Source organism: Rattus norvegicus, chromosome 5 (assembly GCF_021556685.1).
Source record: "Rattus norvegicus strain SHRSP/BbbUtx chromosome 5, alternate assembly SHRSP_T2T, whole genome shotgun sequence".
NCBI classification, from domain to species: domain Eukaryota; kingdom Metazoa; phylum Chordata; class Mammalia; order Rodentia; family Muridae; genus Rattus; species Rattus norvegicus.
Genome location: NC_141538.1, coordinates 12,133,358 through 12,160,024, shown reverse-complemented (window position 1 = coordinate 12,160,024; position 26,667 = coordinate 12,133,358). Strand labels below are relative to the sequence as shown.

Here is a 26,667-nt window from a genome sequence, read left to right as displayed (position 1 = left end):
TGTTCCAAAACCACTTTTTAAACATTATTAATTCTGAAGGTATCGCATAGGTCCAGGAATGGTGCCAGCTTTTCGGGGCATGGAACTCTGAAGCTCCACTGTGCGGGTTTTAATCATTTCAATTCCAACATTAACTTTCCACAGACTGTTCACATTAGGGACTGCTAATTAACATTAGCTGATCGGAGAGAGGCAGGCAGGTTTACAGATGATCATGTTGTTTTCAAGCACGAGCCCTTAAAAAAAATTAATGGTGGAAACAAAAGGCATCTAAAACCAGAAGCTTCTGGAAGAACATCTTGTTCTTGCCTCTCTTGGGTCTTGGCTTCCTGTCTGGCCTTCGGTTTAAGAGCCATGTTTCTGAAGAATTGCTGTGGACAGTGGGCGTGAGGTAACTGGAGGTGCAAGCTCTGGCAGGACACTAGATCTTTGACCTCTCAGTGATTGGCTGCTTGCCGATAGCAGCTGGCACGTGGTGTGATGGCAGCCAATCCCAGCCACCAGAGCGCTGCTGCAGAGAGCGCTGCTGCAGAGGTAGCAACTAATGCTCTTCATGACAGCAGTGGGGTGAACCAGAATCAGTGCCGAGTCCTCAGGGTTCACAAACCCATTTCAGTTTGTGATAGCGGTAACAAGCATGGACTACAGAAGAAAACTCCAGTGTTTGCTTTCCCCAAAGCAAGAAGTGTTCATGTGCTATCAAAGCTGAACCGGGGCCAAGGGAGCAATCTCAGCTAGGACCTGCAGCTCTTAGACTTTTATTGTTTTAAAGCTAGAAAGATAAGCCCGTCAAGATGATAAAACCTCAGGACTTACCAAGAGCCAGGCAGGTATTATAGATGCTTGTTCTAGCTGTATGGGTAAGTTCTGAGTTCAAGGAGAGACCCTGCTTCAATAGATAATGTGGAGAGCGATCGAGAAAGATGCCTGGCATCAGTTAGAGGCCTCTCTGTATACACACATATATGCACACACACATATACCCATACACACACATGTATGTCCACCTATACGTGACCACACAGACATACACATACACACATACAGAAAAAGTAAATACAAAGGCTAGAAAAGTCTACTACTTATTCCCAGACTCAATTATTTTGTTCATTACCCTTTCATCTGGGACCTTATTAAAATATTCTTTGCTGCAGGCAACATTCTCAGGATCACCACTTTACAAAAAGGAGTCTAGGTGATATTTAAAAGTGACTCCCATTTCTGCCAATTCGTAACATTACCCGTATATGTCGAGTTCACCTTGGGGCCAGTGAAAGGGTAAATCACCATGCCTTGTTCCACAAACTCCCAGAACGGTGCCTGCACAAATCGTTCTGTGACATCATCTGAGTAAAAAACGGGAAGGGAGTGGTTAGAGCAGAGCAGGACATACCCAAGGCAGAGGGAGTATCACAGAAGCATGAGGAAAAGGAAACAAAACAAATGACAAATAGGAGCCCAGTTATCCATACAAGACACAGGACAAACCAAGACCGAGGGTAAGGGATGTTTCTGTACAGGAGAAAATAGCCTATGATCAGCAAACCCTAAAACAGAAAAGCTTCCAACATCATCTCCAAGTTGCTTTTTCCTCCGTATTTAAGTATCCTGCAGCAGGCTGGCTTCATTTAAATGCACTGTGGTCATCTCTGCCCAGTCACCCTTGCATGCCCAAAACAGTTGCAGGTACTATGCATACTCTGAACGGCTGCCTCTCTCTCGCACATTCTCTCTTCCCCGTAGCTACCTGGTATAGAACGGAGCAAATGAAGTCCTGGGGAAGGGTTACATTGTTGACATACACATGGCCATGTCAAGAACTTCAGAGCCTCAGACCCATAGATGGGTGGTAAAGCCTTCCCTGATTGGTGATGCTCAGAGGAAAATGACAAAATCTTTCCCCAGGGAACCAATATGAGTGCTGACTCTGTGAGCAGAAAAGGGCCTTTGTCCCTGGGTACCTGTGGCCCGAAGACTGCTTCGGGACAGCGACGGCTCCTACTGAGATGAGCTAAACCTGTTTGATCCAGACGTACACTATAAATCCTGCCTGCTCGTTCATCTCTACTAATAACACCAGGCTTCTTGTTCCGCTGCATTCACTAACCCCTGCCTCCCTATTCAACCGTACGTAGTATACGCTCTGAGTTTCCTGAGTGCTGTGACTTTTCCAGCAGTGAGCCCAGACCACTTGCTCCCAGCTGGCTGACTTTTCCTGATTTTCTGTGTTCCCTCACCTCCCCAGTCATGCGTGTCACTGGAGGTCGTTCATTGCTCAACGCAAGGCTTGAGTAGATAGATAGAGTAGAACAACCACGTCTACTTTCTTTTATTACGGGATTGCACGGCCTGTTTGGCAGAGTACTGTGTGACCAAATTACGACATATACATATTTTTAGTGCCTACTCTTTGTAGACAAATTGCTGAAAATGTAATTCGTTAGATAATCTTCCATCAAGCCTAAGCTGAAACACTCTTAAGGTTAGTGCCAACTGTGGTTTCTGGTTGACACTGCTTAGTAATTCGTAATACCACAGAGGGTTTTTGTTTGCTTGTTTAATAACATTAAGATGATGATTTCAAAAGCTTTCTAAAAGGCTTGCTTGAAGTCAAAATAGCTTCAAGTACTTCAAATGAGCTGCACCTAATACCATTTCTAACAGGAGTAGAAATAATGGTTTTAGGACTCTTTGAACTTGCAGTTAGTGTCTTTATTCCTAAATTTGAGTACGCAAGTGTGGCCACTAAAGTCTAGGTTCACTAAAGTATTTTCACAGTATGATTAAATTAGTATTTGATAAAGTATTGTCAACTCACTTGTAAATGTATTCTTACAGGAATTAAAAGATCACTATCCTCTAAAACTTACTTCTTCGGGACAAAATAGAAGACAAGGAAGGGAAATTCTGAAGATCGTGTTGCCTTTGCAGTTTCTAGACATATCTGAGAATTTTTCACTTTGAATTTAAGACATTTTAAATTACCAGAGGGTATCTCATCCCTGTGGATAGTATTCTGAAAGCTCTTTAAGTTCTTTTTTAAAAAGTTAATTTAAACAGTAATAGTGATTCCGCCTTAATAAATGTCTTCTGCCTTAGCAGCAGAGGGCTTTTTCTCATCTTTCCAGCTCCACTGTTGGCACCGTGTGCAACTCTCAGGAAGTTAGTTTATCCTTTCTTCTCTTCACTTGTAAAAGTGACTTGCCTTGAAAGTATCGTGAAAACAAACATTGGTTTAAGTGCTAAATAAATGCCAAGTTACCTTGGCAGCTCCTCACAGTGTGCTCTCGTAAGTGGTTCTGTATAAATTACTGCCAGTCACAGGAGAATGCTGCGTGTATTGTTTCTGGCAATGTCCACCTTTGCGATCATCCTCTTCTTTTTCTCAACTCTTATCTAGACAACTTAGGACATTAGCTCTTTACTGAGGAGACAGACCTTGTCCTCCTGCCAGCCAAACAAAACAAGTATCTAAGCTAAGCGTAACAATGGCTGTACTTTACTTTAATGGCCTCTTTAGTTTATCGTGCCATCTGATACATTCTGTGCGAGTTCAGCACGGATGTCCATTCATTGGACCATCACGCGGTCCATCTCAAGAACAGCAATGTTCATGCCCTTGGCTGCCACAGTGCAGCAGTGTGCCCACTAGCATCTGCATCACCACATCCAGCACTGACCTTCAGGACAAAAGCAGAACCTACTTCTCAGCACTCAAGCTCTCAGGCGAAATTCTGGAAGACCGAGTCAATGTAAGTATCGCAAAACAGCAGCAAACTTTACCTAAACAGCCATTGCTTAGCTGACATTTAAACTGACAATTCTTCATTTAATTTAATTTGTACTCAACGTTTTTTATTTCCCAAATCTGGAGGTTCTACTCAAAAGAGATTTGACTGCGTGCAAGAAAATGTCAACTTTTTCATTGAAATAGGTTACCCTTAAGAGTTTCTTCATTTATCTACTCTTTATGAATTGTGAAACTCTTTCATTAGGAGAAATCAATATCTTTAATTGATCACATTTTACCATATAGTGTGAGATTCATATTTTTATTCCCTCATAAAAAATGAATATGCCTTAGGGCATATTTGTGGTACTGTTTTTTTAGTTTTGTCTTCAGTTTGTTTTGTTTTCCTTTGAAATAGGCTCTCACTGTAGCTCTTACAGGACTGAAACTCACTACGAAGTCCATCCTGGCCTTAAACTCATAGACATCTTAAAATTGAATTTCACATATAAGAGAAAACAAATAATACTTGTATTTCTGAGTATGGCCTGCTCTGCTTAGTGCGTCAACCTCCAGTGTCATCTGTTTTCCTGCAGAAGACAAGTTTATTCTTCTTTCTAGCTAAGTAAAATTCCATGTGTACATGTGACCTTTTCTTTTTCTGGTAGTTACCGATGAGCATCTCGACTGTTTCCATATGACTGCTGTGAAGAGTGCTGTAATCATACGGATGTGCAGGATCTGTGGTGTGCTAGATTAAACTCCTAGCAATCATACAACTGGATCATATGGCATAGTTATTGTTAGTTTTTAAGGGACTGTCATGCTAAGCATCACACTGGTTCACACGAATGCCATCAGTTTACATTGCCACCAGCAGGAGATACATTACATCGTGTCCTCTGGTTGGTTTGCTAAATGATAAATGATAGCCATTCTGCTCCTAGTGAGATGAACCATAATGTAAGTTTAGCGTACATGTTCCCAAGAATGGTGCTGAATATTCTTCTGTGTGTTTATCGTCCATTTTTATTTCTTCTTTTGAAAACTGTCTATCCTTCCAAAATGCCCAGGCCTTTATTTGTGGATATTTGTTTTGAATCTTCAATTTGGGTGTTCTTTATAGATTTTAGATAATCATTTCCTATCCAACAGATAGTTGGGAGAGACTTCCTCCCACTCTTCTGATTTCTACTTCTTTTCATTTATTCCCATTGGTCCACTCTTACACTTATTTTCTGGGCTATTGGAGTCATTCCCAAAGAGCTATACACTATGCCTGTATCTTGATGCATCTTGGTAGCCCCGTTAGAAATTTCAGAGGTTTGGTTATTACAGTAAGACCCCTGATACATCTTGAATTTAATTTTTATAAAGGGTAAGAGATGCAGATCTAGTTTCACTCTTTTATGTGTAATATCAACTTTTCCTAGCGCCATTGCCAAGAGCTGTCACTTTATCAGTGTGAGCTTTGTACCTTTGTAGAAATTCGATGGCTATGTCTCTGCAGGTTCACTTATGGATCTTCTGTTGCATTCCCTCGGCCTACATCTCTATTTTCCTGCTATGCCACGCTGTTTTGTGGTTATGTTCTGTGGGATTGCTTTCAACCCAGTATATTTTGGTTCCTCCAGCATTACTCTTCCTTTTTGGGATTGCTTTGGCTCCTTAAGGCCTTTGGGCCTTCTGTTTGTCAGTCTTAGATGAACAATGTCATCAGAATTTTGATGGGAATTTTATTTGACCTGTAAATCACTATCAGCAGTGTAGCCGTCCCAGTGCTAGGCCGATGTGTGAAAATCAGAGGTCTTCCTATCTACTGATAACTTGACACTCCATTCTTTAATGCATTAATGTTCACACTGCACAACTCATTCATGTCTGTGCTCCAGGTCATCCCTAGCTGTGTCATTTTAAACTCCTGGGGGAAGAAGTTCTCCCTGATTGCTATCTCAGATTACTATTAATCTATAGGAAAATTATTGGGTATTTTTGTATATGGATATTGCAGTCTGTTACTTTGTTGAAGATGTTTCATAAATCTAAGGGGTTTTCAGAACAGCTTTTAATATCTTACCATCAGCAGATTGGGTAATTTGATCCCCTTTCCTTCTATATCATTTATGTTTTCTTGTTTATCACTTAGTCAAGACTTCAGTTAATGTATTAAAAAGAATGGTTAGACTAGATCTCATCTCTTTACACATTTTAAAGCGCATTTCAAATATTTTCCCATTTAGTGCAATGGTGACTGCAGGTTTCTTGTATATAGCCCCTATTCTGCTGCAATAGCTTCTTCCTATCCCTTGTTTCATCAGATTATTTAGCAGAAAAATGATGCTGAGCTTTCTCAAAGGCGTTTTCCACATCTTTTAAAGCAGTTGTGTGGTTTTCATTTGGCCTGTTTGCACACTGTATTACATGTACTTCCTTTTATATCCTAAGTCCTCTTTGCATCTCTGGAGTGAAGCCACATTGGCCATGGTGTATGATCTTCGAAATGTGTTCTTGGATTCAGTTTGGAAGGATTTTACTGAGAATTTTTATATCTGTTTATCAGAGAAACTGGGTCTATTGTTCTCTTTTCCTTGTGTCCTTACCTGGTTTGGGTATTAGGGTGATCCTAGCATAACAGACTGAGTTTTATAGTGTTCCTGTCTGTGTTGTGGAACAGTCTGAAAAACACTGATGCCAGCATTTGGCAGTGAGAGTCGGTTCTGGCCTTTCATTTGTAAGAGATTTTATGACTGAGTCAATCTCTTCCCTTGTTGATCAGCTTAAGTTGTTTATAACCTCTTGATTTAATTTTCATAAGCTCTATGTGTTTACAAATGTATCCATTTCTTCTTTTCTTTCCAGGTTTTAAAAACAAACAAACAAACAAAAACAAACAAACACGTGTTTTCAAAGTCTTCTTCAACAGTCCTCAGGATTTCATTGGTATCTGTTGTAATGTCTCCTATTTTATTGCTAATTTTATTGTTTTGGCTTTTCTCTTTCTCTAGTGATTTCGACTCAGAGTTTTTCCTTAGTGTCTATACCATTAACCTTCTTGATCATCCTCATTTCTCTTGGGACCCTGTTTTAGAGTTGGGTTTGTTCTTACTTTCTTAAGACTTTGAGATATTTCGTTATTTGGTTGATGTCACTCTGACTTTTTAAAAATATAATCACTCATAATTATAAACTTTCCACTAGATTTGCCTTAGGTGCACCCCAAAGTTCTGCAACGGGGTACTTCCACATTTGTTTAATTCTTGAAACATGCTCATTTCCTCCCTGATTTCAAAGAACCATTGGTCATTTAAGACTTACATTTTATGCTTGAATTACCCTAGATCCCTAGAACAAACGAAACTCAAGACGGATGATCAAAATGTGAATGCTTCACTCCTTCTTTAAATGAGGAAAAAGAATACCCTTGGCAGGGAAGGGAGAGGCAAAGATTAAAACAGAGACTGAAGGAACACCCATTCAGAGCCTGCCCCACATGTGGCCCATACATATACAGCCATCCAATTAGACAAGATGGATGAAGCAAAGAAGTGCAGACCGACAGGAGCCGGATGTAGATCTCTCCTGAGAGACACAGCCAGAATACAGCAAATACAGAGGCGAATGCCAGCAGCAAACCACTGAACTGAGAATAGGACCCCCGTTGAAGGAATCAGAGAAAGAACTGGAAGAGCTTGAAGGGGCTCGAGACCCCAAAAGTACAACAATGTCAAGCAACCAGAGCTTCCAGGGACTAAGCCACTACCTAAAGACTATACATGGACTGACCCTGGACTCCGACCCCATAGATAGCAATGAATATACTAGTAAGAGCACCAGTGGAAGGGGAAGCCCTGAGTCCTGCTAAGACTGAACCCCCAGTGAACTAGACTATGGGGGGAGGGCAGCAATGGGGGGAGGGTTGGGAGGGGAACACCCATAAGGAAGGGGAGGGGGGAGGGGGATGTTTGCCCGGAAACCGGGAAAGGGAATAACACTTGAAATGTATATAAGAAATACTCAAGTTAATAAAAAAAAAAAAAAAAGAGTTAAATTTTAGTCTATAAGTACATAGGCAATGCTTGTGATGTTTTTTGCTCTTGATTCCTACTTTTATTCCACTATGACTCAGTAAGACAAAAAAGTTTATTTTTTTTGGGCTGGGGATTTAGCTCAGTGGTAGAGCGCTTACCTAGGAAGCGCAAGGCCCTGGGTTCGGTCCCCAGCTCCGAAAAAAAAAAAAAAGTTTATTTTTACTGTGTGGATTTGTTCTGACTTGTGTGATGGCTAGAATTTGATTTATTATGGAGAAGGTTCCATGGGACACTAAAAGTGGTGTATCTCACAGCTTGTAAAACTCTGTTAAGTTCATTTGATCATACAGTACTGATTAATTTATTAGTGTTTATTGGGAGAATCTATCCACGTTAACAGGAGTGATGTGGTGAAGACACTAAATATTATTGAATCAGGATATATGTCTTTTTATGTCTATAATAAAATTAGAAGCTCCAGAATTTAGTCCATATATCGTTACAATTGTTTTGTATCCTTTTGAAGGCTTGTTTCTTTTATTAAGACGTAGTATCCTTTTTATCTTTTATTACTAGTTCTGCTTTTGTTGAGGGAAATCAGGGTTCTTAGTCTCTCTTTTTAACAAAGTGATACAGAGGGGAATTCCAAACGAATTTCAAGGAAAATCTTATTAGAACTGGTGAAAAACGGGGTCAGGCAAACTCTGTTGCTGACAACTTTACCAGGAAGAAGATGGAGAGGAGCAGGTGAGAACCACATTCTGCCTCCACGCTGCCACAGGACAGAAGGGCAACGTGGAGCAGTAGAGGCAGCAATTTAGAGAAAATCATAAGGAATTCCAGAGACTTGACTTGGAGGAAACATGCCCAGGCTTTGGCCAGTATCAAAAATAGCACAGGGGATTGGGGGGGTGGGTGGAAGAGTAGGCCAGAAAAGAGGAATAAGACAATGTCATGTAAATGGAAACTCTACAAGCTACTACATGGGAGTGGGTTATCTGGCTAGGGAAAGTAAGTTATCTCACTAATTTCTAGTGGGAGGAATAATTATACCTCTTTAGTGTGGCTTTAGGTGAATAATCCTTCCTAATGATGATCTCTTTCTTGACCAAGTGATTGACAGGCCGAGATAGATTATTCTTGAGCAAGGAGAAAATAGTGTGTAATGCTCTGATCTTTGGAGCAGACTAGAATGTCATGACTCCACCAAGTGCAAGGGGTATTCCATTCTTTTGATCAAGAGGAAATAGCTTCCTTTTAGTAGGCCTTAAAATACCCCTGATAATCATCCTTAGTGGGCTCCAGCACAACTGTTTCCCATGGAAGTCAACTTGCTTGCGGCTTTCATTTCATGGTAAATCTTGCTTGTCAAGAGAACAGTTGTTTTAATTGGGGAGTTAAAGCAGCTTTTCTATTTGGAGTTATTGCACGAGGCTTGCTCACCCCTAGAACGTTGTCAGTTGTTTCGCCAGTCGGTTGGACTACTGCCTGCTCCTCTCTTCCCTATTCATATGAGGGATCTGCAATCTTACTGCTCTAGACATGAGTAGATATTTTTGTAGTCTTTTATTCATCTATTCCTCTCATAAAATGTATACTTTCATCTGTCATGATTGAGGGTGACTTTCTTACTCCTCTGTATTTAGGATTTAAGTATCTTTTGCAGTTCTGGCTTAGGTTGGTATGTTTGTCTTGACATGCCAATATTCCTCCGTTTCTGTTCAGTATAGCTTTCTTATTTGGTATTTCCTTATTGTCAGGATTTCATATGTAATTCCATGTCTTTTTGACTTTGAGAGTTTCTCATGAGATGTCTGGTGTTCTTTTCATGTGGTTGCCTTTTTAAATGAACTGGCATTGTTCTTTTATAATGCCATGCTACTATACCTGGAGAGATGTCGACAACAATAATCCAGGATAACAATTCTACCCAAGTCTAATTTGGTGAATCAGTGAGTGTATTAGAATTACAGGATAAAGAGTTACTTGCAGTAATATGAATGACAAATATTGATGAGTGGATTCCCATGTAAGATACTACAACATTATTCAGTCACCCCTACCCGCTACCACACCACTATTTCTCACTCTATACCATTTCTATGTCAGCAGACCCAGTACCATTAACATAAATCTAGCAATTGTGCTACTTTATTTCAGTGGTTACTAAGCCATATTGTATGCTTCCCGCAAAAGCACAGAGAGGTCAGAGGAAATATCAGCTTCACAGTTCTTAATATACCTCGTAGCATTGCCTCTTTGCTTTGAGTTCAGCATCTTGACTATGTGTTAGCTTTCGGGTCACATATGTCTCCTGGTTTAGGTATTCATTTCTCTTCCTTTAGAAGTCTTCCCATAATCATTTTATTGAATTGGTTTTCCATCGCATTTTTTCTTTGTTTGCAGTTCCTTCTTTCACCACATGGATTGATTTATTTATTTATTTATTTTAATATTTTATTAGATATATTTCTTTACTTACATTTTAAATGTTATTCCCCTTCCCATTTTCCTGTCCATAAAACCCCATTGCCTCCCCCCTCTTCCATGTAGGTATTCCCCCCATACATCTCCCTTATTGCGCCCCACCCCATATTCCCCTGCACTGGGGGTCCAACTTTGGCAGGACCAAGGGCTTCCCCTTCCACTGGTGCCCCAACAAGGCTATTCTCTGGTACATGTGCAGTTGGAGCCCTGGGTCAGTCCATGTATAGTCTTTCAGTGGTGGTTTAGTCCCTGGAAGCTCTGTTGGTTGGCATTGTTGTTCTTATGGGGTTGCAAGCTCCTTCAACTCTTTTAATACTTCCTCTAATTCCACCCAAGGGGATCCTATTCTCAGTTCGGTGGTTTGCTTCTAGCATTGACCTCTGCATTGGACATGCTCTGTATGTGTCTCTCAGGAGAGATCTATATCCGGTCCCTTTCAGCATGCATTTTTTAGCTTCATCAATCTTACCTAGTTTTGGTGACTATATATATATGGGCCAGATGTGTGGTAGACTCTGAATGGCCATTACTTGAGTTGCTGCTCTAAACTTTGCTTCCATATCCTATGGATATTTTTCCCCTTTTAAGAAGGAATGGGTGCATCCGCATTTTGGTCATCCTTCTTCTTGAGCTTCCTGTGGTCTGTGGATTGCATCTTGGGTAATTCGAGCTTTTTGGCTAATATCCACTTATCAATGAGTGCATACTAAGTGTGTTTTTCTGTGATTGAGTAACCTTACTCAAGATGACATTTTCTAGTTCATTCCATTTGCCTATGAATTTCATGAATTCATTGTTTTTGATAGCTGAGTAGTACTCCATTGCGTAGACATACCACATTTTTTGAATCCATTCCTCTGTTGAAGGCCATCTGGGTTCTTTCCAGCTTCTGGCTATTATAAATAAGGCTGCTATGAACATAGTGGAGCATGTATCTTTGTTGTATGTTGGAGCATCTTTTGGGTATATACCCAAGAGAGGTATAGCTGGGTCCTTAGGGAGTGGAATATCCCAATTTTCTGAGGAAACTCCAGACTGATTTCCAGAATGGTTGTACCAGTTTGCAATCCCACCAACAATGGAGGAGTGTTCCTCTTACCACGTGGATTTATTAATATTTAGATTTAGTTATTTGGTTATTCCTCATATTTCCTGCACATTGTATGTTTTTCTTTATTGATATAAAAACACAAGTATGTTTTTCTTTATTGATATTAAAATGCAATGTTTTCTCAACTTTGTCCTCTACCACTCATAATCTTTCTTCTTTTTATGTCTTAGGGTTGATAATTTCTCTCTATTTTTAGTTGGTTCATTGAGTTTTTTTAATTGCAACAATTGAGGCTTTCTTTAATTTCAATTTCCTTGCTGCATTTTCTATCCATATTGTGGCTTTTTCATCAGTATTGCTGGTGCTATCTTCTGTGTTGTTAGCTTTCTCTTCCAGGTTCTAAACTGTTATTTTTTACTTCATTCATCTGCTTATTTGTATTCTAGTAAATTCATTAATCAGTTTACAAAGACATTCTGATGCCTTAATCTATTATTATAGTCACTTCAATACTTTTTAACTTAGTTAGCTGACGAGTTATGATGCATGGATACTTAGCCTTTGAAGTTGTGGATCATGAGCCCATGTGAGGTTGTATAGCTGCATATAGTGGTAAAGAAAATTTGCTCATAGTTAAAAAGCCTCCACTGTAAGAGAAAACGGTTTCGCTTTCTTTTGGAAACTAACAGTTATCAATAGTTCCACAGCTAGGGTGGGATTTTATCACCAACTTAGATTCCAAGCTGGAATTGTATCTATCTTGAGCTTGCACAAATCTTGTACATGCTGCATCACCATCATGAGTTCACCTGTGAAGCTACCAGTTGTGACTGTGTCCAGAAGACAGCTTCCTGGTAAACATTCAACACTGGATTTTGTACTCTTCCTATCTCCTCTGCCACAGTGTTCCCTGAACCTGTGGAAGAAATCTAAGGTATATTTGTTCCACTAGGACTGAGTACACTGCAGTTTTTTAGTCTCAATGCCTTGGCCCATTATGAGTCTCTGTGTCCATCGCCACATATTGCAAATAGAAGCTAATCAAATGAGAGTTGCATTTATTACATATCTAATGATGAATGGTTATAAGTCAGTTTATGACTATGTCTACTTAGCAAATAGTAATAGGTTCTCACCTACTGCCTATGACCCATTAAGCCTTGGATTCTTGGACTACTAGTGATGCCAAGTGTGGGTTTCATCATGTAGCATGAAACTTAAATCCCATGTTGTTCTGTCACTGTTCAACCAGTGGGCATGTCTTGCTAGGCCAGTCATTATTGTAGCTTGCAGAGGTCACAAGTGGGTAAGAATGACAGTTACTTCTCTCCCCTGTTAGCATTCATAGGACTTTCCAGTACTATAAAAGCTCTCAAATTGGCACAGGCTTCCAGGCCAAGGCCTGCATGATTTCTCCATGTTCTATCATTCAAGTATGTTATGTCTTAAGCAACAGGGTCTTGCTTTTAAGTTTTGTAGGGTAGCCAAGAGGAATGACAATAGCCTATAATATTTGGAGATCTATAGAACCTCATTGTATGTATAGACAGATGATAAACAGACAGAAATACATATAGGTAGATAGATGACCAATGCTTTAGGAAGCACCGGCAGTACTGGGTTTCCATATGATTCATTTGAAAAGTCATTATATTTATTATCCCATCTCATCTTCCCTATGTATTTTTTCTTCTTGCAGGCTCACCACAATTTCACATTTTCTATCCAATTATTCTCTTTTAGCCTTGTATACCAGTATATTCTGTCTCCCCTGGCTTTAAGGTCCCACAACCAGAGCTTCCTTCACTACAGTAGCTGTCTTATTTAACATACAATGGGTGCCTACTGTCCACTCTCAGTGTAGTCTGTAGGCTAGACAGGGTCTCCCACCCTCCTGGTGCTTCCAGATTGTACGTCATGAACTATCAGTGCTCTGGCTTGAAGGCACTTCTCTCCTGAGCTGTGTTTGAACTCTTTTCACTGAGTTCCCTCTCTGTTTCTCTGTTAGTTGTGGCTATTTTATCATTTCCCTTGTGAATTTCTAATGGTCGTTCTTTCTCTTTTCAGAAAAGAATCAACTCTTTGTTCTCATGACTCTTCTTCATCTTGAGACATGGTGACAAATTCTTTTTTCTTACTTTCATTTTAAAAGTACATTTATTTTTTTACATTTTTTGCTTTTATTGGATATTATTTATTTACATTGTAAGTGTTATTCCTTTCCAGATTTCCCCTCCAGAAACCCACTATCCCATCCCCCCTTGCCCTGCTTCTATGAGGGTGCTCTCCCACCCACCTACTCACCCACTCCCTCACACCTCCCTGCCCTGCCATTCCCCTACATTGGGACATAGAGCCTTCAGAGGACCAAGGGCCTCTCTTTCCATTAATGCCCAACAGGCCATCCTCTGTAACATATGCAGCTGGAGACATGGATCTGTCAATATGTACTCGTTGGATGGTGGTTTAGTCCCTAGGAGCTCTGGCTGGTTGGTATTGTTCTTATGGGGCTGCAACCCCTTCAGCTCCTTCAATGTTTTCTCTAACTCCTCCATTGGGGACCTTGCTCTCAGTTCAATGGTTGCTTTGAGCATCCTCCTCTGTATTTGTCAGGCTCTGGCGAGCCTCTCAAGAAACAACTAAGGTCAGCATGCACTTCTTGGCATCAGCAATATTGTCTGGTTTGGTGGCAGTATATGGGACAGATTGCCAGGTGGGGCAGGCACTGAGTAGCCATTCCTTCAGTCTCTGCTCCAAATATTGTCTCTATATTTCCTTCTGTGAATATTTTGTTCCCCCTTCTAAGAAGGACTGAAGCATCAACACTTTGGTCTCCCTTCTTTTTTGAGCTTCATGTGGTCTGTGGATTGTATCTTGGGTAATCCAAGCTTTTGGGCTAATAGCCACTTATCAATGAGTGCATACCATGTGTCTTCTTAGGTAACTGGGTTACCTCACTCAGGACAATATTTTTTAGTTCCATCCATTTGCCTAAGAATTTCAGGAAATCATTGTTTTTAATAGCTAAGTAGTACTCCATTGTGTAAATGTACCACATTTTCTGTATCCAATCCTTGGTTGAGGGACATAGGTGTTGTTTCCAGTTCTTGCCTATTATACATAGGACTGCTATGAATATAGTGGAGCATGTGTCCATGCTATATGTTAGAGCATCTTTTGGGTATAGACCCAGGGGTAGAATAACTGGAACATCTGAATGAAATGGACAATTTTCTAGACAGATATCAGGTAAAAAGTTAAATCAGGATCAGATAAACCATCTAAACAGTCCCATAACCCCTAAAGAAATAGAAGTAGTCATTTTCTTTAAATTGGATATTTTTATTTACATTTCAAATGTTATCTCCTTTCCTGGATTCCCATCCAAAAACCCCCATCCAATCCCTAATCGACCTTCTTCTATGAGAGTGTTCCCCCACCCATCCAGCCACCCCTTCCTACCTCCCCAACCTGGCTACACTGTGACTACACGAGAACATTGAGCCTTGGCAGGACCAAGGACTTCTCCTCCCAATGTTGCCCAACAAGGACATCCTCTGCAACATATGTAGCTGGAACCATGGGTCTGTCCATCTGTAGTCTTTGGGTAGTGGTTTAGTCCCTGAGAGCTCTTTGTTGTTGTTCTTTTGAGGTTGCAAATCCCTTCAGCTCTTCAGTCCTTTCTCTAACTCCTCCCTGTTCTCAGTTTAACAGCTGGCTTGTGAACATTCTCCCCTGGATTTGTCAGGCTCTGACAGAGCCGCTCACAACACAGCTATATGAGGCTCCATGCAGCATGCACTTCTTGGCATCAGCAATATTGTCTGGGTTTGGTAGCTGTCTGTATATGGGCTATATTCCCAAGTGGGGCAGTCTCTGGATGGCCTTTCCCTCAGTCTCCAAACTTTGTCTCCATATTTCTTCCTATTAATATTTTTCTTCCCCCGTCTAAGAAGGACTGAAGTATCCACACTTGGTTTGTCCTTCTTCTTGAGCTGCATGTGGTCTGTGGATTGTATCTTGGGTAAGCCCAACTTTTGGGCTAATATCCACTTATAAGTGAGTGCATACCATATGTGTTCTTTTGTTACTGGATTACCTCACTCAGGATGATATCTTTTAGTTCCACCCACGTGCCTATGAATTTCATGAAGATATTGTTTATAATAACTGAGTAGTATTCCATTGTGTAGATCTACCACCTTTTCTGTATCCAGTCCACTGTTGAAGGACATTTGGGTTCTTTCCAGCATTTGGCTATTATAAATAAGGCTGCTATGAACATAGTGGAGCATGTGTCTTTGTTATATGTTGGAGCATCTTTTGGATATATGCCCAAGAGTAGTATAGCTGGGTCCTCAGGTAGTACTATATCCAATTTTCTGAGGAACCTCCAGACCGATTTCCAAAGTGGTTATACCAGCTTGCAATTCCACCAAAAATGGGGGAGTGTTCCTCTTTCTCCACATCCTCATTAGCATCTGTTGTCACCTGAGTTTTTGATCTTAGCCATTCTGATTGGAGTAAGATAGAAGCTCAGAGTTGTTTTGATTTGCATTTCTCTGATGACTAAGAATGTTGAACATTCCTTTAGGTGCTTCTAGCTATTCAAAATTTGTCAGTTGAGAATTCTTTGTTTAGATCTGTATCCCATTTTTAATGGAGTTATTTGATTCTCTGTAGTCTAACTTCTTGAGTTCTTTTTATATATTGTATATTAGTCCTCTATCAGAGGTAGGATTGATAAAGATCTTTTCACAATCTGTTAGTTGCCATTTTGTCCTAGTGACAGTGTCCTTTGCCTTACAGAAGCTCTGCAATTTTTTGAAGTCCCATTTATTGATTTTTGGTCTTAGAGCATAAGCCCTTGGTGTTTTGTTTAGGAAATTTTCCCCAATGCCCATGTATTTGAGGCTGTTCCCCACTTTTTCTTCTATTAGTTTGGGTGTATCTTGTTTTATGTGGAGATCCTTGATCCACTTGGATCTGAGCTTTGCACAAGGTCATAAGAATGTATCGATTTGCATTCTTCTACATGCTGACCGTCAGTTGAAGCAGTACCATTTATTGAAAATGCTATCTTTTTGCGACTGAGTGGTTTTTAGCTCCTTTGTCAAAGATCAATTGACCATAGGTGTGTGGGTACATTTCTGGGTCTTCAATTCTATTCCATTGATCTATTTGCCTGTCTCTGTACCAATACAATACAGTTTACATCCCTATTGCTCTGTAATACAGCTTGAGATCAGGAATGGTGATTCCCTCAGAAGTTCTTTTATTGTTGAGGATAGTTTTTGCTATCCTGGGTTTTTTGTTATTCCAAATGAACTCGCAAATTGCTCTTTCTAACTCTATGAAGAATTGAGTTGGAATTTTGATGGGCATTGCATTGAGTCTGTAGATTGCTTTTGGCAACACATGAGCATAGGAGATCTTTCCATCTTCTGAGATCTTCAATTCTTTTCTTCAAAGACTTGAAGTTCTTGTCATACAGATATTTCACTTGCTTGGTTAGAGTCACACCGAGGTATTTTATATTATTTGTAACTCTTGTGAAGGGTGTCGTTTCCCTTAATTTTTCTCAGCCTGTTTATCCTTTGAGTATAGGAAGGCGACTGATTTCTTTGAGTTAATTTTTATACCCAGCCTCTTTGCTGAAGTTGTTTATGAGGTTTAGTAGTTCTCAGGTGGAACTTTTGAATCACTTAAGTATACTATCTTATCATCTGCAAATAGTGGTATTTCTTACTCCTTCCTTTCCAATTTGTATCCCTTTGACCTCCTTTTGTTGTCTGGTTCTCTGTCTAAGATTTCGAATACCATATTGAATAGGTAGGAAGAGAGTGGACAGCCATATGTAGTCCCTGATTTTAGTGGGATTTCTTCAAGTCTCTCTCCACTTAGTTTGATGTTGGCTACTGGCTTGCTTGTGTTGTTTTTACTATGTTTAGGTATAAGCCTTGAAATCCTGATCTTTCCAAGACTTTTTTTTGAAGGGTTAGAAGTCACATTTTTATTTATAGGCAAACATTAATTTATTCAACAACATCTTAAAGTGGGGAGTCAATGAGTTCAATGTATATAGCCTTAGGAATATAGCATATTAATTAAAAAAAAGTTAACAACAAATGGCAAAATTTCAAATATAAACAAAGAAAACCAAACACATGAAACAATCAAACTTTGAACCAAAAACCAAATACAGCAGGTAAGTTAGGCAGCTTTCAATCTCTGCAGATTTTGCAACATACACCTATAGACTGTTGCTGGCCTTGCAAACCATAGCAGAACGGCAGGCATGATGGGAAAAATCTCTTCAAGATGAATGTAGACATCCTATTTAGATGGGTGTTGAATTTTGTCAAATGCATTTAATTAAATGATCTTTTTTCCTTTGAGTTTGTTTACACAATGGATTACACTGATGGATTTCCTTATATAGAGCCATCCTTGCATTCCTTGGATGAAGCCTACTTGATCATGATGGATGGTTGTTTGGATGTGTTCTTGGATTCAGTTTATGAGAACTTTATTGAGTATTTTTGCATTTATATTCATAAGGGTAATTGGTCTGAATTTTTATTTCTTTGTTGGGTCTTTGTATGTTTTAGGTATAAATGTAATTGTTGCTTCATAGAAGGAATTGTGTAGTGTTCCTTCTGTTCCTACTTTGTGCAATAGTTTGGACAGTATTGGTATTAGGTCTTCTATAAAGGTCAGATAGAAATCTACACTAAACCCATCTGGTCCTGGGCTTTTTTTGTATTGGGAGACTTTTAATAACTGCTTCTATTTTTTAGGAGTTATGGGACTGTTTAGATGGTTTATCTGATTCTGATACCTGGTATCTGTCTAGAAAATTGTCCATTTCATCCAGATTTTCCAGTTTTGTTGAATGTAGGCTTTTGTAGTAGGATCTGATTTTTTTTTTAATTTCCTCAGATTCTGTTGTTATGTCTCGCTTTTTATTCCTGATTTTGTTAATTTGGGTACTGTCTCTGTGCCCTCTGGTTAGTCTGGCTAAATGTTTATCTGTCTTGTTGATTTCCTCAAAGAACCAGCTTCTGGTTTTGTTGTTTCTTTGTATAGTTCTTTTTGTTTCTACTTGATTGACTTCAGTGCTGAGTTTGATTATTTCCTGCCATCTACTCCTCTTGGGTGTATTTCCTTCTTTTTGTTCTAGAGCTTAGCAGTGGTCATTAAAAGTCTCCCAACCAGTAAAAACCCAAGACCAGATGGATTCAATGCAGAATTCTACCAGACCTTCATAGAAGACCAATACTAATACCAATACTTTCCAAAGTATTCCACAAAATAGAAACAGAAAGAACACTACCCAATTCATTCTATGAAGCCACAATAACACTTATACCTAAACCACATAAAAACCCAACAAGAAATAAAACTTCAGGCCAGTTACCCTTATAAATATGAATGCCAAAATACTCTGTAAGATTCTTGCAAATCAAATCCAAGAACATGAAAATGATCATCCATCATGATCAAGTAGGATTCATCCAAGGAATGTAGGAATGGTTCAGTATATGGAAATCCATCAACGTAATCCATTATATAAACAAACTAAAAGAAAACAACCACATGATCATCTCATTAGATGCTGAGAAAGCATTTGACAAAATTCAACACCCCTTCATGTTAAAAGTCTTGGAAAGATCAGGGATTCAAGGCCCATACTTAAACTAAGTAAAAGCAATACACAGCAAACCAGTAGCCAACATCAAACTAAATGGAGAGAAATGTGAAGCAATCCCACAGTAACTGTAGGTTATTGTTGTGTTTTTCATATGTTAGGTTTAACAAATCCAAATAGTTTTAAAAGACTTTAACAATGAGAACACTAGCTGACATACCAGTATGGGTGGGGATAGCTCACAAAGCCCATGCCTAGATGAAGAGCTACAGGTAATTAATGCCTTCTGAGTGAGAAAGAATCAGTCTCCTCTCAGAATAAACACCTAATTAGGCATCCAATACCAAATGGAAGCTCGAGAAACATGTAAAAGCAGGCAACATTAACTGAATACTGCAGTGTGAAATTGTATATTTATATGTGAATATGAAACAGTACTGATTAAAGAAAATAAATAATATGTAAACCTAGAAGGAAGGTTGGTGGTAGAGGTCTAGGACAATGGAAGGGGAGCATGATATAGTAATTATATACATGTCTGAAATGTCATAATGAAATATTTTATTTAATTAACAAATGTGAACTAAATATTTTTTTAAATTGGAAGTCTTCCCTTTCCTTTTTTAGTATATTCAGTCATCACTTAAATGTAGCTTTTAAAAATCTATCTGAAGCATTTTATAGCGTGTTTTCCTCATGTTACAACATTTTACCAGAAATGCTACACCATGATGGTGTTTGAGTGCTTTCCCTTCATTGTAGTTTGAGTGTAAGAAGTCCTAGCTGGGCTTGTGTGTGTGAAGACTTGGTCCCCAGCTGAAGATGCTAGAATGGAAAGCTGTGGACCTTTAGAAGGTGGAGACTTGCTGAAGGAAATGTGTCACTGGGAAGGGACCTTGAGGTCCTGTAGCTCAGCCCTACTTCCTAGCTACTTTAGAGACATTGTTAGCCAAATCTCCTATTCCTGCTCCTATGCTTTCCCTGCATGACAGAAGCATTTCTTCTTAAACTATAAGCCTAAGTAAACTCTTCATCCCTGAAGTTGCTCTTTGTAAGGTGTTCTATCACAGGAAAAAAGTAATACAGCCTTTCATTCTTTCTCTTTGTTTTTTCCCTTAGAAAGGTAGAGTATACACCCTTCATTGTGATACTCATGTGTGCTTGCAATTCACATTGCATATACTGGGCATAGAGAACCTTCGTGTATCCTTATAAATTTGTACAGTAATTAAATTATCTGGTTCTGACTAGAAGGAAGAAATAGTAAAAGAAATTCTTTACTGCATTTTAAATAATGAATCAAGAATTAAATTTACTCTTAGCTGCATACGTTAACAAAAATTAAATATAAACAAGAATTTATGTAGAACCCAGTTATGCTATAGCTGGGGTATACTATTCTGCTATTTTGATTTTTCTTTTCTTTTTAAATTACACACTATATTTTACTTTTAACTAAGAGTTTCTCAAAAAAATAAAAACAAAAAAACAAAAAAGATGTCATGGTGATGGAAGGCACTGTGCATTCCACCTAAAGAGAAAAGCTATCATCAGTCTTACTCACGTGTAAACCCTTTAAACTATAACAATCATCAGCACGCCAGGGAGCAATAGTGACACAAATGTTATGGAAGCAACCAGCCACATCCTGGTTGGAATTTAAAGCTCATTCCAGAAGACAGAACTCATGTCAGGAACTGTTACTGGAACGAAGAACATGCTATTGAATTGTTCATGGTTCTCAGGACAGGGCCTGCTATTTTACTAAGTGGACATAGTATTAAACCAACTCCTAATGATTAATCATTATATATATATACATATATGTTAATAAATATTAATCATTATAAATATATTAGTGTACCTCACTTGTCAATATGCAGAGAAAAAGAGACCAGTGTGCTCAGCCCCACATGGAACCTCTATATCACACCCAAAATTCTCAAGGCTCAGGAATGAAAATGAAAGTGTGGAAAGAAAGATTAGTGGAGGGTGGATGATTACAATGAAACAGTGTTTTCAGAATGCAGCAGGACAGTTCACACATATGAACTCAAACCACTTGTGACAGCATACACAAGATCTGAACAAGATCAAGCCAAGGAAATCCTAGCATGAAGTGTGTGTGTGTGTGTGTGTGTGTGTGTGTGTGTGTGTGTGTGTGTGTGTGTAGGGTGTCAGGGTGTCATGAAGTCTCTCCTCCTAAAAAGTTATTGGCAATTGATGGAAGGAGAGTCAGTTTTCTTCATCAGAGGTAACCCGTAAAATTACCTGTCCTTTAGAAGGTAGCCCCAAACCAATACAAATACTATATCCTCAGCAGATGAAACAAGAAAGGAACACATGAAGTTAGAGAAAATAGTGGTAGTGGTAGTGGAATTGGGGCAGAGAAAATGAGAAGTGGATTCAGTAAAAGTAGGTTGTATGCATGACCAAATTCTCTGACAATTAAGAAAATAAAATGTGATAAAAAAGAATACTGTTTTTTTGTAAAAAGTAATAATAATAAATGATATGGAGGTAGAACAAAATTACAAATAATTCATCAGTATCTGAAAAGGTGATTGGCTGTATTCAAATTTAGAGCATACTATAGTACAACCATGGTAAGATACCATTTCTTTATCACCACACAGCTACTAGAACTCTAAGCAAATAACACATGGAGTTTGCTTTCTAGATTAGAGACTACAAAACAGTGAGAAAGTGAGTATTGTGTAAAGATCAACAGATATAAATAACGAGTAGAAAAGGACATTTGTCAGGTTACAGTGGGAGTGGGGGTAGCAGTCTTAGACAGTGTTGGCATTTCCAGTGGAGAAGATGGTGACCAGAGAGGAGAACAGAGGGAAATGAGTGAAATGGGCAACTTATTGGGTCTCTACTCTACAGGACACAAGAGGGAGAGCTGGAAAGTTTTATTTTTGACAACTTTGTACAAAAGTACCATTCTTTCCCCCACCAACTTATCCCAGTCCCTTACTTCTACTCATTTCATTTAACGGTACTCTACTTGTATGTGTATGTCTCTATATGTGTTTAGGGATGGCTATTTGGCATTAGATATCATTTTAGAGGCCTTGTCCCTAAAAGTGATTGATTCTTTTCCTCCTGGCTAACACTAATTTTCTGTCATTTTTCATCTAGAGTTGAGCACTGTGAAATTTCTCCCATCCACATTGGCACATCAACTTATGTTGCTGTTTGAGATGCTATGGTTGCAGCTTTTCCATCAGAAGTAAAAAACACTCTCTTGCAGCAGATGTCCCAATCCTCCAGCTATTACAGTCTTTCTTCCCCATCTTCTGAAATGTTTCCTGAACATCTGGTATAAGGGTTGTATATACATGCTTCAATTAGAATTGAGCATCCTATAGTCTGTTGTTCTCTGGGTTTTGACCAATGGAGTTTTCATTTTTAGTGATTAAATAGCAAGGATAGCTAGACAGAATGATAGTTATATATGCAGATAGATATTTGCCAAAAGATAGGTAGGTAGGTAGGTAGGTAGATAGATAGATAGATAGATAGATAGATAGATAGATAGATAGATAGATAATAGGTAGATATATAATGTATAAAGGATAGATAGATGATAAGTAGATAGATAAGTGATAGATGATAGACGGTAGGTAATAGGTAGGTTGGTAGGAAGGTAGAAAGATTGAGATAGGTGAATGAAAAATAGATAAATAATAGGTGATAAATCGGTTGATCAATCAATGGATCAATAGATTGATGACAGATTATAGTAGTTTATAGATACATAATAAATATTGCATGGAAATAGATGATATACATGTAGTAGATTGAAGTTAGGTAGATAGATGTGTAGAAGTCAGAAGATATAAGACATAATTGATAGATATGTAATAGGTTAACAACTAGAGCTTATATATGCAGTGAATCCTCATGAATGATTCATAAAATATGGATTACAGCATTTCTTCTAGACAGGAAATTAGGTCACTGAGAGATAATCTGTGCTTTTCAGATTGGAATCACATGTAGGATTCACATACCCAGAGAAAAGCAAATACTTCACTATTCTAGACATCTGAACTGTGCTAAATTCTGGAGTTGATTCCATTCTTCTACACTCAAGTTGGCTAGCCATGTAGACTAAAAGATTGGTAATTAGACAGGAAAGAGAAGTGATTTCACAGACCTGTGGTTTTGTGAATCATCTTCATACTCTACCAGGCAGTCTCACCTCTTTATGTGACTACCTCCATGTTGAAGGACCACGCTCACATGGGGAAAGGTGCTGCATACAAAATCCTAAGTACTTCAGAAATTTAAAAAAGAGTCCCATGCAGCTGTAAAGGCTCAAGGTTTTGCACAGGGCAGTGAGTAATTGCTGTCTTTTGTTTATTTTTAGATAAAAGATCAGCAGCCAAAGTACTCTTCTCCATGACATTTTCTCAGAATACAGCCTTCAAGATTTATATCACTTCGTCTCTCAAGGTAATTATTTGTTAAGAATATTATAAAGTCTATTTAAGTCATTTCCTGTCTCCCAGTGCAATGCGAAAGCTCTCCAAGGGGATTTCAGAGTAGTCTTTGGACTGTGTGTTTTGTGTTTTTGTATTTTCCCAGGAAGAAGGGGAGACAAGACAGTGACTCAATACATCTTGCTTATCCTCATTACTCCAGCCTTGCCTTTGGTGATCATTAGAAAGAATTGGAGATGTTTGCTCAACTTGCTCAGGCTGGAGCATATTAAGTAATAGCCCCTGTCAGCCCTCTGTTGTTTTTGTAATTCAGTCATGAATCAAGGGGACTCCAGATCTTACTAACATAACCATTACAAACGCATTTTCCCTCTTCCCTTTTAATTTCTGCTTCCATTAAAAGGGAAAGAAGGGAAATTTTCTGATTAAAATGCGAAAGTTTATATAATTACAATGCAAGGATGAAGCTCAGTGGTGTATGTATGTGTGTGGTATACGTGCATGCATGCATGTTGATTACCTGATAGATTCAGCTGTGTACATACAGTAGCCCAATGTTAACATCAGGTGTCTTCCTCAATCTTGTCCCACCTTACATATTGAGGTATGGTCTCTCTGAATCCAGAGCTTGCCATTCTGGCTAGTCTAACCTGCTCTGTGGACTTCCTGTTTCTTCCTCCTATATTCTGTGGTTACAGGCTGCCACAGCCATCAGACTTTTACTCGGGTTCTCAGAATGGGAATTCCAGACTCCATGCATGTATAGCAAGCATACTACCTGTTGAACTGTCTCCCTTATTCCCTAAAAAATTGTACTTTAAAGTGTGTGTGTGTGTGTGTGTGTGTGTGTGTGTGTGTGTGTGTGTGTACATACATGTAGGTATGCACAGGTGCAGAGGTTAATATACAATACTCCCTCCAAAGTCAGTTCTGTTCTCCCAGCCAATGGGTACCAGGAATCAAAATTCAGCACGTACCTTTACTCGCTAAGCCATCTGTGCTGACTAATTTTCTGTTGACAAAAGATGGAGTAGTTTTGGAACCAGGAACCTCAATTAAGAAAAGTTTCCTACCAAATAGGTCTGTGGGCAAGCCTGTAGTGTTTTGTTATTGTCATTGTTGTTGATATTGTTTGTTTGTTTGTTGTTGATTTGTTTTTTGATTGATTATTGATGTAGGAGGTACCATTTCACTTCAGGCCATGCTCCAGAAAGCATTCCAAGAGCACCAATAAACAGTATTCCTCTGTGCCTCTGCATCAGCTCCTGTGTCTGGATTCCTGTCACAACTTTCTTCAGCAATGGACTGTGTTATTGAAATAAACTTTCTTTCCCAATTGCTTTTGATCATGGTATTTTATCACAGCAATAGAAATTGTAACTAAAACACCATACTCCTTGCCTTAGGTTTCTCTTAAAGGTGAGTAATCTTCAAATCATCTAGACACTGGCATGGGGTTGGTCAGCTACAACTTACAGAGTTACTAAGCATACCTTAGTAAAATGGCCCCACATCTCAGAGTCATGCTCTTACATTTACTTAGTTGCTGTAGGTTTTTGTAAATCCATATGTCATAAAAAATTGGATATAAAAAGCAGAGTGCTGTGGTCCTACATGAAATCCTGGCAAAATGGAGAGGAAGGGAAGGGGAGAAGAAGGAGAGGAGAAGAAAAGAACTTTGCTTACTTTTCAAAGGGTTGCACTATACAACACTGCAGCACACTGTCAGGGTCAGTGCTAATGCACTGGTGTTATAACCATGGTTCTTGCTTGTTCAGTTTTACTGGTGCTCACTGGTATGCATGAAGTAGTTACTCCTTCATTTATGCGGATTTGTGTGTCTACATGGTAGTTAAGATAATGATCAACAAATCCATAGAGATCTGGAAAAGGTATATATTTTGCTGTTGTTGGGGGAATTGCTGTAAGATGTCAACCAGAGTCATGTTGTTGATTGTGTGTTCCAGTCTTTCATGTTTTAGATGGTTCTTCAATTATTAGGTCCATGAGTCTTTGTGGAGCTGTCAGAGATCTCATATATGGCATGGACTTGACTGCTGTATTTTTTCTTCATGTATCTTGAGGCCTTCTTATACACAGTTGAGCTCATTGTGCCTAGGTGGGATGTTGAACACTTTACAATAATAGAGTGACCCTCTGACTCCAGTAATTGTCCTTTTTCTGAAGTCTGTTCTCTGATTTAGTATTGACACTCCCATTTTATTTTCAAATCTGTATGACAAATCTTCTCCCATCCTTGTACATTGCATCTACTTATAGTATCCAATTTTAAATGAGTTTCTACAAATCACATTGTATTTGGGGGTCATGATTTTTATTTGTGGGTTTTGGACATTTTTATTTACTCTGTTAACTATACTGACCAAAAGCCAGTGATGTTCTTATTGGTATATGCAGCTGGGTATCTCCTCTTATTCTCCTCTGTTCTCATTCCCAGAGCGTTATCTGTGTTTTGTCTTAGTGCAACATTACTCTACTGGAATCAATATTTTATCATTGCTCTTTAGCTATTGTTCCTTTTTCAGCAAGCTTCATTGTCCCAACAATCCCAATATTCTAGATTGCTTTGTTCATAAGTTTTGGTTTATTAAGTGTCTGAGACAAAGAACAGGCTCTGTATGCTGCTGCTTCTCCATTTTCCTCTTCTTTTTCCTGCCTGAGATGCCAATATTTTTTTCTTACGTCTTTTTCTTTTTAGTCAAAGAAATTTCCTTGGCTCGTCTGCAAGAGTGGCTGTGCTCGCACTATCCTCATCCATCTGAGTGTCTTTATTATGTCTTTGAACTCTAGTATACTTTCACTGAAAATGATTCACGAATGACAGTTCTTTCCAGTCAGTTCTTTTCACCTTGTGTCTTAAGATGAAAAGTCTACTGTCACGTGACTTGGGGTTCCTTATATGGAATATATGCTACTTCTGTCCAGTGGCTGTGAAGAATACCAACTTCTGTCTTCCAGTATAGAATGGTGGATTTCTTCTGTGTGTATCTCTTAGAATTGCATGGTTTGAGTCATGTAGCTTCTTGAATCTGCTTGTCTGTCTTTCATCATATTTGAAACCATCTTTAACTAACACTAATATAATCAAATTTGTGCCTTCAAACCCGACTCCTATTTCTAATGGTCTACACAACCCCACACTAGCATGACTACTAGGACTCCCCTATTTTAGCAAGAGAAGTGAAATTATTTGCAGTAACCATGACTGTACTCAGTTTTCCCAAGACTTATATCCAATCACCATC

The 26,667-nt window shown here is 38.9% G+C and overlaps 1 long non-coding RNA gene across 1 annotated transcript; it reads left to right on the top strand.

Moving 5' to 3' along the window:
- The first annotated feature begins 3,397 nt into the window (after window positions 1–3,397).
- On the top strand, window positions 3,398–24,737 carry LOC148005629 (uncharacterized). The gene is made up of 3 exons (XR_015620103.1): window positions 3,398–3,752; window positions 23,329–23,414; window positions 23,547–24,737. It is a non-coding gene; the product is annotated as an uncharacterized LOC148005629 (long non-coding RNA).
- The last annotated feature ends 1,930 nt before the right edge of the window (window positions 24,738–26,667 follow it).